Source organism: Artemia franciscana, chromosome 1 (assembly GCF_032884065.1).
Source record: "Artemia franciscana chromosome 1, ASM3288406v1, whole genome shotgun sequence".
Taxonomy (NCBI): domain Eukaryota; kingdom Metazoa; phylum Arthropoda; class Branchiopoda; order Anostraca; family Artemiidae; genus Artemia; species Artemia franciscana.
Genome location: NC_088863.1, coordinates 38,210,676 through 38,224,046, shown reverse-complemented (window position 1 = coordinate 38,224,046; position 13,371 = coordinate 38,210,676). Strand labels below are relative to the sequence as shown.

The window sequence follows — 13,371 nt, the reverse complement described above, 5'->3', positions numbered from 1 at the left end:
TAGTTGCCGTCCAATTTTTTTGGTTGCTAAAAGCTAACTAGAACTTTTAATTTTATTTACGAAAGTGTTTTATTAGTAATAAATATACATAACTTACGAATTAACTTACATAACGAAGCTTTATATTTCTTATATTTATATTACGTATATGATGGGGCTCAACCACTCGTCAATATCTTGCTCATTACGAGAAAGTTCGAATTTTCTTCCAATTCCTTAAGAATGACCGCTGAATCACCAAGACAGTTTAATTAGAATAATAACCTGTTTTAAAAGTTAAAACTTCCGCGTAAGAGCAGGCTATTGAGGAAAGGCAAACCCCCTCAAATATGTAATATTTTCTATTCGCATTAAGTTTATTACCACGCATTAAGCTGTTGCAGATAAAATTAAATGCTCAAGTCTGGCCGAAGAATAAAACAAACAAATTATTGTTTATGTCAGCCATTATTAAAAAAAATTGAGCTTTAGCGTAAAGAGCGAGATATTGACGAGGGAACAAACTCCTCATATACTTAATATGAGGGGGGTTAGCCCCCTCGTCGATATTTCGCTCTTTACGCTAAAGTTTGAATTTTTTTCCAATTCTTCAAAAATGACCCCTGAATCATAAAGACCGTTTAATTAGAATAAATATCTCTTTTGAAATTGATAAAATACTTTAGCCTAAATAACAAGGTATTGAAGAGGGGACAAAATCCCAAATATACGTAATGATTTCCATTCGTTTTAAGTTTTAATGTTGTTCATTACCTTCAGTTGAAACAATTATTTTTTTAATTAATTTCTGATTGTTTTTTTTTTAACAATCAGATCAAGTCTTCCTCAAAGAAATATTTATTAGATTTTTTTATTATGCTGGACTAAATGGATATCTCAATTTCTTATCCGGTGACTTTGGGAAAAAATTGAGCGAGGAAGTGAACCTAGGTGACCTCTAATTTTTTTGGTCACTTAAAAAGGACACTAAAACTTTTAATTTGCGTTTGAATGAGCCCTCTCGCGATATTCTTGGATCGCTGGGTTGATACGATCCTCCCGGGGAAAAAACAAACAAATAAAACACGCATCCGTGATATTTCTTCTAGGAAAAAATACAAAATTTCACATTTTTGCAGATCGGAGCTTGAAAGCTGTACAGTAAGGTTCTCGGATACGCTGAATATCATGGTGTGATTTTATTAAGATTCCATGACAGCATTGAAGGGCGTACATTTTTATGAATGATAGAAAAGATGAGAATCGTTGCTTCCTTAATAGATTCTCTTTTGAAGAAGTCGGTGCATGTTTTCACTATTTCATCCTTCGGTATACCACCACGCACTGACCAGAGCAGATAGTTCAACACACCGTTCCAGATTAGGTTTTTGGATTTATTCATTTTGGTCCAAAAATATTCTCCGAGAAAATCACCGGCAACGCCGTGCACGCCAAGAAGTTCAAATTATCAAGGCGGCGTGGTTGATTAGACCTTCCAATCTGGCATAAATGTCAGTTACGCCCCAAAGTGGTATGGAAAGCACATAATTCAATAGCTTATCGACTAAAGTTTTTAGTATGACGAAATTGACATAGAGGATGACATTATGACCATAGAATAAGCAGTCGTTTGCATATCGTTTACTTCGGTTTGAAGGGCTTTTAATTGAATCTCTGACAAAATACACAAACCTCTTTTTCAACTGTTCTGTTTTATTCGACCAGAATACACTTTAGCTTACAAAGTTCTCTATTTTCTTTTCGTCTTTTCGTCCCAACTGGCTAGGTGCTCTTGCACCAGTTGGTCATGAATCCACAGGTGTCATCCAGAAGAGGAATTGGTTTATAGGGCTTTTCAAAACCTTTAACACTTCTCAAGGACGAGAAAATTCATTTTCTGTAAATTATATTTATCATCAAAATTTAAATCGTTCATATCAACCTCTGTCACTTTTGAATTTTCCCATTTATACCAGCCACATTCAGGCGTCCTTCGATATACTAAATAATGAGCATGTTTGAACCAAGGTTTGCGTACTCCAATAGCAACAGCTTTATAATTGACTGATGATAACAAGAGGTCATGGTAACAGCTATCTTCAGCACTGTTATCCTTTGCAAGTTCCAAAATGATTTTATCAAAATCAATATTTACGATACAGGATAGATTTCCACTGTTGAAACCGGGTAAATTTCTATTCAAAGCCACAGCAAGAAAGGGACTAGTTTGGGTAAATACTATGCGAGAAGTCAGCTCATGTCCATTTGGGCAATGTCTGTCAACTGCACTAGGATTAAGAACTCTATTGAAAGGAATACAATCCTTATATGATTCTGGAACTGCTAAGTAAAGAAGTTTCCCACACATCTGATGATCTTCAATTTCGCTCCATCGGCAGATGTCACATATCAAATATTTTCGATTTTCAAAATGAAAAATTTCACTAAGTGGACTTTGATATGACAATCGGTTGGCATAGTTCGGGATGTTTTCATTATCAACACAATCAAACAAAGTGTCCCAAAATTCAGCCATGCACTGATAGAATGAATTTGAAAAGCCATACCTAGACGGAAGTAATTTTATAAGCTGTTTTGTTGATTCTGTTTTCTCAAGGGACGAAAATGCAAGTCGTTTTATTTCATTGGAAATAGGGCCTCGTAATTGGGAAAGAACGTTGAAAAGATTCTTATGTGTGCTAAAGAGACATTGAATAGTTGAGTTTGCACAGCATGAAAGCTCATCACAGTTTTGTAATCCTTTTACCCCTCCATTCACTTTACGATGTCCGTCATCGATGTCCGTCGTCGTACCCTGCTTGTATCCATAGCTAGCGATCCTTTGGAGGTCAAAATTAATCGTCATTGGAATTCCACTTTGAACAAACTTCTTCTTCTTCTTCTTCTTCTTCTTCTTGGTATGCATTTCTTCTTGTTCTAATTTGTCAAAAATTTGTCCTTCTTTCTTCATATTTTCTTGTTGCAGCATTGCCACGTATAAATCTTCAACAAAAATGGCACTTGTATATTTTGATTTAGCAAAGTCCTCTGTTGTTTTCTTTTCATCCTTCACTAGTTTGTCAAAAGGAGTAAGGTCAGCTTCAACTGAATCACTAACTTCAGTAGTTATCTTTAGGGTACTGATACATCCCTTTAATTCATCTGCCATTCTTACTATCTCCATTCCTTCAATTGTTGCATATGTTGACACCAATTTTTCATCGGATTTTTTTGCCTCTCCTGCAGTTATTTCAGTTTCTATTAAGCTGACAGATAATATTTTTTCTGTCTTCTTATCTTCAATCTTGGAATTTTTTTGCTCTGATTCTTCAGTAGCAAGGCTAATATTTTCTGTTGTATTAAACGAATCTTCTTCAACTGATTTCATTCCTACGCCTACCGCATAATCGTTTGCTAATTTATTAACGCTGGTCAACTCAGCTGTTACAGAACTGCTCTTCTTCTTCTTCTTCTTCTTGTTATGCATTTCTTCTTGTTCTAATTTGTCAAAAATGTGTCCTTCTTTCTTCATATTTTCTTGTTGCAGCATTGCCACGTCTAAATCTTCAACAAAAATGGCACTTGTATATTTTGATTTAGCAAAGTCCTCTGTTGTTTTCTTATCATCCTTCACTAGTTTGTCAAAAGGAGTAAGGTCAGCTTCTACTGGATCACTGACTTCAGTAGTTATCTTTAGGGTACTGATAAATCTATTCAATTCAGCTGCCATTCTTACTATCTCCATTCCTTCAATTGTTGCATATGTTGACACCAATTTTTCATCGGATTTTTTTGCCTCTCCTGTAGTTATTAAAGTTTCTATTAAGCTGACAGATAATATTTTTTCTGTCTCCTTATCTTCAATCTTGGACATTTTTTGCTCTGATTTTTCAGTAGCAAGGCTAATATTTTCTGTTGTATTAAATGAATCTTCTTCAACTGATTTCATTCCTGCGCCCACCGCATAATCGTTTGCTAATTTATTATCGCTGGTCAACTCAGCTGTTACAGAACTGCTCACTTCAGTAACTGCTTCAGAGATGCCTAAATTCCCCACCTCCGTCTTACGCTCTTCTTCTTTTTTGATATTTGCTTCGGTAGAAGCAGATTGTTTTTTAGATTCTTCGGCCTCTCTTATAGGTGATTTTTCCAGTATCAAATTATCTACACCAAGCCCTTCCTTATCAGCACAAGTTTCTGATAAAGCTTTGCGTTTTTCTTTTTTTGAATTGGCTAAGCTACCAGTACTAAAAAAAGGCTCTTCTTTAGCCGTCCACCATTTAATCATCCAGTATAATAATCCTGCACATACTACAAAAATAGCAAATTTAACAAATGAAAGCATTGTTCTATTAACTAACTAATACTGAACCAATTCCATCAGTGCAGCTACTTTTATTCACTGGATGACGTCATGGTAAATTAAGATGTCCGATTTGCTCGATTGACGCCATAATTAATCCTGTATTTGGGTATTCTGCTGGAATGACGTCATGAACACACTCCTGGGAGAATAATTAACGGTGCAAAAAAACATTTCAAGGGTTGTTATTCATTTTTAAATCTTATTTATTGACTATTTCTCTTCCATCAGCAATCAAGTTTATATCTGTTTTAAGAATAATGAAAAACATATTTGTTTTAAAAAAGAGAAATTTGAAGTTTTCACAGAAATGGAAAATTGGCAGAATAGGACTTCACCAAATACTTTCGGTTAAGTTTAATGCCAAAACATTAGGGAAGAAATTGACAACACAACACCAGAAGCTGGGCCATCTTATTGCATGGTTAAAAACTGTGTGTCAAATATGCTCTGTGTCGTCATTTTTCCTCAAATGGATCCACATCACAATTTTGAAATGGCTATTTTTCTCAGAGTAATGGAGGTTTGACAAGTATACCTCCAGGGTCAACATTACCCCTACAGAACCAAAAAATTGCATCAAATGACACAAACTACTTATTGTAAACGTAAAATGTTTCGTAAAAAATGCGGGCACATTTGATTATGGCTGTCCAATCACTTTGGAACCCTTAGGAATCGCATCTTAGGCAAAGATTTTGCTTAGAGTTCCCCAAAAGTATATTAATGAGTCAATTCAAGTATCTGAGCACCAAACAAAAGTTACCTGTAGCCGAGTTTTAAAACCACTTCCTCTGCAATATTTAAAGATACACTCGGGATCGAGTTCAGCTCCAGATAAAGGGCAAGAAGACTTAGAATGCTGAATACAGAAGTAATTTCTGTTCGTTTTAAGTTTTAGTGTCGCTCCTTACTTTCCGTCAAAAAAATTTTGACGTTAAAAAGTAAAAAATACTTCAATTTTTCTATTTTTTTCCGAATTAACCGGCCCCTCACTACCCCCAGATGGTCAAATTGACAAATCAGACAAATCAGGTAAAAAAGTGGCAGAGAACAAACATGACCTCGAAACCTGATTTTTTTCACTAGACCTACTAACACTAGAAAAAAAATTATGCGCAAAAAACGAGGTTGTAGAGCCCAACATGTACACAACACTGTGACAGAAGTGGTAATAAAATCAATCAAAATTTCTATCATAATACTAATAATAATCACAAAGGGACAGCAAAAACTAGCCCATCACTCTTTCCTAGGGTGACGAGGCCTTGGATTTGGATTCAAGCCAAAGCTTCGAGCCCTTCTGTTTAACACGCGTAAACTTTGCGAAATCTGATTCACGTAAATCCTTTGCTTTCGCAAGAAGTTCATTTCGAGTAGCGTTTAGCTTGGGGGGAAGATCCGTGCACACACGAATGCTGCTCCCCTTCAATTTACGAACTGAGTTGATAATCCTCTGAATGTTCTGTTCGTTTACAACCGAGATAAATACAGGTACCGGACGAGGCCTTCGATTCGTAAAGTTAACGTGGCCTGACAGACGAGACGGAGCATTTGAACCACCGAGCATGCGGTAGCACTTCGTAATCTGAATGGGGTCGCTTATCTCCATTGTAACAGATAAAAAAAATTTAACATTTTCTTCAACTGTTTGAGACGGCCACTCAGTAGGCATGCCATGAATTAATAAATTCAATTTGCGGTCCTTGACATCACTTTCCAGTACCTAATTCTCCAGTTGATCACACGTTAATTTTTGATCCTCCAACTCCTTTTCCAGTTGCCCAATTTTTATATCTCTATCGGAAGCATCCTTTTTTAGCGTAGCTATTTCCCCCGTAAGGAACTGGATGGACTTGTTGATGTCTTTTTGAGAACGGATTACATTAAGTTTTTTCCGATAAAATCTTCGCTGCTTCATCAAAGTTCTTTTGTGATACTTCCATAATGATTGCAATGAAGCCACTTCCTTATTGATTTAATGCAGCATGTAACCAAGCACAGGTAAACAGTAAATCTCCGGGCGAGCCAAAACCGGTTAGCTATTTCACTTTGCAATGCGACCTAGATTGAATGATAAAATCCAGTCAAACCAGTCCAATTAGTCTTATCCTTTTCAGACTAAATGGTCTTCACACCACGAACACGAATGAAAGACTGAAGAAAATCGTTTGCAACCTTTCCTATTTTGATGGTAAACTAAAAGACAACCATAGATAAATATGACCCTAATTAAGAATATTTCATGGCTTAAAGAAAAAGAAACATTTTAACATCGGTTACAATAGATTTATTGCTCAGGTATACGTACATAAGGAAATAATGGGCAGTTGTGCAGAATACTGTGGCCTAACTAAAAAATTAAAAAAGAATGAGGGATATTTTGATTTGGATTGCAAGTTAATGAAAGAAGAACTAAAATATTTATTAAATCGTTTGAATGAATTTGATAGCGCGGAAGATCAAAGTCTGAGATAGGCTAAATATAAAGATAAAAGAAGAGAATATAAAAGTTTAATAATAATTATTATTAATTATTATTATTTAATCCATCTCCAGGAAGGTGGCAAGACTCTGGAAGGGACAAAGAAAGCCTTATCCCTCTCACACCAATATATAAAAAGCCAACTAAAACAATTAAAAATTGTTTACAAACAAAGGTTCCCGCATCACCTCACGTTGCCCATGCAACGTAGATCTAGTTTGAGCCCATATTAAAGGAATATCATCATTTTTCTTTAGAAATAATCTTTCTTTTCCCCCTTTTATGTCTCCTAAAGGGGACCAGTACCAGTATTCTTATAATTGTTGTCTACAGAGAAAAAAAGCTTACTACAAGTACAAAATGAACAGCCATGAAAGAGCAAAACATGAGCAACAAAAATTAAACCAAAGTAAAACATTTATTGCGTAGACACTATGAATCTGTTTTTCCCTTATAAAGGAAGTGATTTGAGTGAGTGAGTGAGTCTTGCCACCTTCCTGGAGATGGATTAAATAATAATAATAATTTATTTTTGACCCGCTACAAATAATCAAAGCGGAGTACCAATAAAAGAAACAAAACAAACACTACACAAAACAGAAAAAACAAGAAACTAAGGCAAACGAGTAAGCCCTCCTTGGGGCCTTTTGCCAGCAAGCTCTGTGAGCTTCGACCCAATATCCGGGAAGCTATAAATAGATATGAGGCTCCTATTCCTATACCATGGAGGCAGATACAATAGAAAACGGGAAAAACGGAAATCACAAAGTTCCAAAACACTATATTTTTAATTGAATATTTATAGATTGTCATGTTTCATTTATGTAAGATGATGAAATATTTATTTTTCTTTTAAATGACTAATGTTAATTTTCTGGAACTAGGCTGGCAAAAAAATTAGTGCTCTCTCTTGTCAATCAATCGCGAAGGCAGATTATAAAGTGAAATGTGTTTCCGCGGGGAAAAGGCAGCTTTGTTCTTGAAACTGTCTTTCATCTTGCAGTTGGATACGCATAATATATGCCTGGATAATACCGCCAATTATTGACTCTGGCTTTAAAATTTTTGCCAGAGTATTACAGCAACTTTGCCTGTGGATGCTTTAAAGGCAATGTGCCATATTTTCATTTAAATCAAGGTGGATAGTTCATTCTCTTAATTGAAATAAAGTATGCTAATTAAAAAGACGATATTTTTCGATTTTAGAGTATACTTTAATTTTTGTTAATAGCATTAGTCTTATTAAAAGGTTGTACTATCTTCAAACTTCAGTAATATTTCTTTATATTTGAATTATACGCTAAAGTAGACTTATGACTTTTGAATTTGCAGAACATTCTGATATTTATTTATTTTTCTTTCACTAGTCTCATCTAGGTTCAACTTTCCTCAGATTTTGGTCATTATTTTTCTTACCTTCTCATTACCAACGCTACCACGAACTTTTCTTAGCTACAATTTACATAAAGCTGACCTACTGGCAAATAATCTTCTTGTATCCCAGCCAGTTCAAATCCTCTTCTATGGATTAGTTCCCAAGACATCACAAAGATTTTAAGTTCCTGGGAAGCAAGCGTAAAAAAAAACCATTCCCTTACCCACCATGTTGGCACTCAGAAGAAGCTATTCAAATTTAAACCCAAGGAATTAGTACCCTAAATAACGTTGAAAAATACACGTAATATCAGAACTTGGTCAGAATTCAAATTAGTCACATCTTCAATGAAGCATTCATAAATTCGCAAAAACTCTTGTAACGAAGCCGATGGTGATCGATAAACAACACAGACAAGAACTTTCCTATTATCAGTCACACACTCAATGCAAAGACTCTCAAAAGTCATCTCTTGGTCATGCTTAGATAGTTGCTTCTTCACAGCAAATGGAATATCATCCCGAACAAAAAGTCCAACTCCGCCACCCTGTCTATTTTTCCTATTATTAGATATAAATTTAAATCCATCACAATTCATAAATTCTGCATTTTCATTACTTAAAAACGTTTCACATAGGCCTAAGATACTTACCCTGTGGTTACAAAGTAACTGCGAAACAAACTCGTGGCTACTAGCCAAACCTATGCAGTTAAAAAGTGCTGATCTTAAGTTCCCATCAATTACAGGTGTTCCTAAATCCCCTTCAAATAAAAAATCAGTTGCAGGAAGGCTAGCTAAATGATCATCATAGACACCTTCAGCAAAAGGGGAAAAATAATAATAAATATTTTTTAGATCAAGCTGATCACCGAGGTGGCTCCCCAATCTTCCCACAGACTCCCCACTACTCACGTGTTATATATAAATTTCATCTTTACCTTATGTCCCAGACAGACAAGACGGAAAAATGGAAATGGCACCGCACCACTAATCAGACAAATCAGGTAAAAAAGTGGCAGAGAACAAACATGACCTCGAAACCTGATTTTTTTCACTAGACCTACTAACACTAGAAAAAAAATTATGCGCAAAAAACGAGGTTGTAGAGCCCAACATGTACACAACACTGTGACAGAAGTGGTAATAAAATCAATCAAAATTTCTATCATAATACTAATAATAATCGCAAAGGGACAGCAAAAACTAGCCCATCACTCTTTCCTAGGGTGACGAGGCCTTGGATTTGGATTCAAGCCAAAGCTTCGAGCCCTTCTGTTTAACACGCGTAAACTTTGCGAAATCTGATTCACGTAAATCCTTTGCTTTCGCAAGAAGTTCATTTCGAGTAGCGTTTAGCTTGGGGGGAAGATCCGTGCACACATGAATGCTGCTCCCCTTCAATTTACGAACTGAGTTGATAATCCTCTGAATGTTCTGTTCGTTTACAACCGAGATAAATACAGGTACCGGACGAGGCCTTCGATTCGTAAAGTTAACGTGGCCTGACAGACGAGACGGAGCATTTGAACCATCGAGCATGCGGTAGCACTTCGTAATCTGAATGGGGTCGCTTATCTCCATTGTAACAGATAAAAAAAAATTTAACATTTTCTTCAACTGTTTGAGACGGCCACTCAGTAGGCATGCCATGAATTAATAAATTCAATTTGCGGTCCTTGACATCACTTTCCAGTACCTAATTCTCCAGTTGGTCACACGTTAATTTTGATCCTCCAACTCCTTTTCCAGTTGCCCAATTTTTATATCTCTATCGGAAGCATCCTTTTTTAGCGTAGCTATTTCCCCCGTAAGGAACTGGATGGACTTGTTGATGTCTTTTTGAGAACGGATTACATTAAGTTTTTTCCGATAAAATCTTCACTGCTTCATCAAAGTTCTTTTGTGATACTTCCATAATGATTGCAATGAAGCCACTTCCTTATTGATTTAATGCAGCATGTAACCAAGCACAGGTAAACAGTAAATCTCCGGGCGAGCCAAAACCGGTTAGCTATTTCACTTTGCAATGCGACCTAGATTGAATGATAAAATCCAGTCAAACCAGTCCAATTAGTCATATCCTTTTCAGACTAAATGGTCTTCACACCACGAACACGAATGAAAGACTGATGAAAATCGTTTGCAACCTTTCCTATTTTGATGGTAAACTAAAAGACAACCTTAGATAAATATGACCCTAATTAAGAATATTTCATGGCTTAAAGAAAAAGAAACATTTTAACATCGGTTACAATAGATTTATTGCTCAGGTATACGTACATAAGGAAATAATGGGCAGTTGTGCAGAATACTGTGGCCTAACTAAAAAATTAAAAAAGAATGAGGGATATTTTGATTTGGATTGCAAGTTAATGAAAGAAGAACTAAAATATTTATTAAATCGTTTGAATGAATTTGATAGCGCGGAAGATCAAAGTCTGAGATAGGATAAATATAAAGATAAAAGAAGAGAATATAAAAGTTTAATAATAAAAAAAAGACTGTGAGAATAAGAAGAAACTTGACATTGCTGATGATTTTAGAAATAAAGATTTTAAAAAGTTTTGGGGCTATATAAAGAATGATAGTAGAAAGGGAAATGTTAATACCCAGGTTGTTCCGGAAGCTGATTCATGGCCTGATTACCTAAATAATTTGGAAGGTGATTGTGTAGATCTTCAGGAGGTAGCGCATACCCCAGAGATGGTTGTTTATCCTATGAGGGAACATGATTACGATTTAGTGGGTGATGTGAATGGCCAAGAGATTAAGTCGATATTTAAGAATTTAAAAGGTGGTACTGCTGCGGGTGTTGATGGTATACCAATATTTTTATTTAAGAATTTTTCTTTCCATTTTGATGCCAATAATTGTTTTTCTTTGTTATAAGGTGTTAACGTCAGGGCAATGGCCAAGCGCTTGGAAGACATTGTTTATACCACTTTTTAAGAGAAGAAACCCGAAGGCTAGTGAAAATTATCGTTTAATAGCGCTTGCCCCTGCTTTGAGTAAGGTTTTGGAGAAAATATTAGATACCAGGCTTTCCAATTGGTTAAATGAAAATAATTTAATACATGAGGAACAAGGAGGTTTCGAACAGGGTATGGGACGACAGATAGTGTGTTTATTTCAAAGGCATGGATAGATAAATATGGAAAGGGTAAAACTTGTCTTTATGTGGGATTTCTGGATCTCCATAAGGCTTTTGATAGTGTCGACAGAGAGTTATTGAATGATGCCATGCTAAATATTGGCCTTCCCTATTCATTTGTTAGAGTGATAGTGAGCATGTATACTTGTGTGAGTGGAATCATACAACTGGTAATAGTTGGTAATAGGTTTTCGAAGCTTTTTGATATTAAGCGGGGAGTAAAACAGGGCAAAGCCCTTTCACCTATGTTGTTTAATATTTTTATTAATGATGTTGTTGACTTTCTAGAGAATAGATGGGCTCCGAAAGTTAGCCTAGGGACTCAAAAACAATCTCTCTTATTGTTTGCAGATGATATTGCTTTGGTGGCTAATAAACCGCAAGATCTACAGACACTTTTGAATCTCACAGAAGAATATTTGCAGATAAAACAATTAAGGCTGAATACTGAAAAGAGCGAAGTTGATATTTAAAAAAAAAGGAGTGTTAGGGGCGGTGAAAAATATACATTTAATTTAATAATAAGGAACTATTTATAAGTAAAAGAATAAAATATTTAGGCTTTATCTTATCGGAAAATGGAAGCCTAAGGAGTCATGTTGATGAAATAATTAAGAGAGGTAGGGTGGCCATGTCAGCAATATTTAGAAACCCGACGATAATGGGGATTAAAAACCTAAAAATGCATAAAAGAATATTTAACACAAAAATTTTTCCCGTGATAGAATATGGAGCAGAGATATGGGGTGGAGAAACGGTGCAGCAACTGGAGTCCCTTCAGCTCCAGTACTATAAAAGGGTGTTTGGTCTACATCAGACAACTCATTCACAGATTAAGAAAGGTGATATGTGCCTGTTTTCTTTAAAGCTACATAGGTATATTTTAATGCTTAGATTCTGGTTGAAGTTAACTAAGAGTAACGAAGATAGACTACTAAGAGCGGCATATGAACAGATATTGAAATGTGGTTTAAAAACCTCGTGGCCATCCCAAATTAAATCATTACTAGAAAAAGTAGGAATGCTTTATTCATGGAATAATGGTCTTTGCTCTAGTGATGTACCAACAAATTTAGCAAGCCAGGTACAATTTATATTAGAGAGTCAATAAATTCAGCATTTGCAAGGGCTGGTTTTAGAACCCTACAACATTATAATCAGGCAAAACCTAGTTTTGGAGAGGAGGTTTATTTTAAATTTAATTTACCGGCTATGATTCTGCGTCGTTGGATTCAGCTTAGGGTGAATTATCTTCCAATCCAGAACAGGCAAAACACTTTTGACAAAAATAAAATGATAGTTGGTCCTGATAGGCGGTATGTTTGTCCCCTTTGTAAAGAAGATGATGAAGAGTTGGATCATTTTCTCCGGAAATCCCCGTTGCTCTTGAATTTACGGGAAATTTACTTGCATGGGATTAACTTGATGCTTCCGGGTATTCTGCAAAATAGTGACCCAACCACAATATTTCGAGTGGGAGTGTATATAGATCAATCCTTAATAAGAAGAAAAAGTTTCATATGACTAATTTCTTTTGTTGTTAGATTAGGCACTTTACACGTTGAGTTCTGTTTTTTGTGCGCGTTTGTAATTCGTACTGTTGTTAATTTCCTTGCTTGTTTGTTATTTATTTATATTTTTGTGTGTATATCGCCCATGGGTTTTTGAAATACACTTATCTATCTATCTATGTAGAAAAGACACACTCATATCAAAATAGGCATACGCAAACAATGACTAGTTCGATTTATTAGAAAAAAATGAGAGAAATGAAAGAAATTTGTTGTTAGATTAGGCACTTTACACGTTGAGTTCTGTTTTTTGTGTGTGTTTGTTATTTATTTATATTTTTGTGTGTATATGGCACATGGGCTTTTGAAATACACTTATCTATCTATATATCTATGTAGAAAAGACACACTCATATCAAAATAGGCATACGCAAACAATGACTAGTTCGATTTATTAGAAAAAAATGAGAGAAATGAAAGAAATTTGTTGCTAGATTAGGCACTTT

General features: G+C 35.4%; 1 long non-coding RNA gene across 1 annotated transcript in view; it reads right to left on the bottom strand.

Annotated features, from left to right (window-relative positions):
- LOC136029233 (uncharacterized) overlaps positions 1 to 13,371 on the bottom strand; it is a 114,897-nt gene that overhangs the window by 44,632 nt on the left and 56,894 nt on the right. The window lies entirely within an intron of this gene.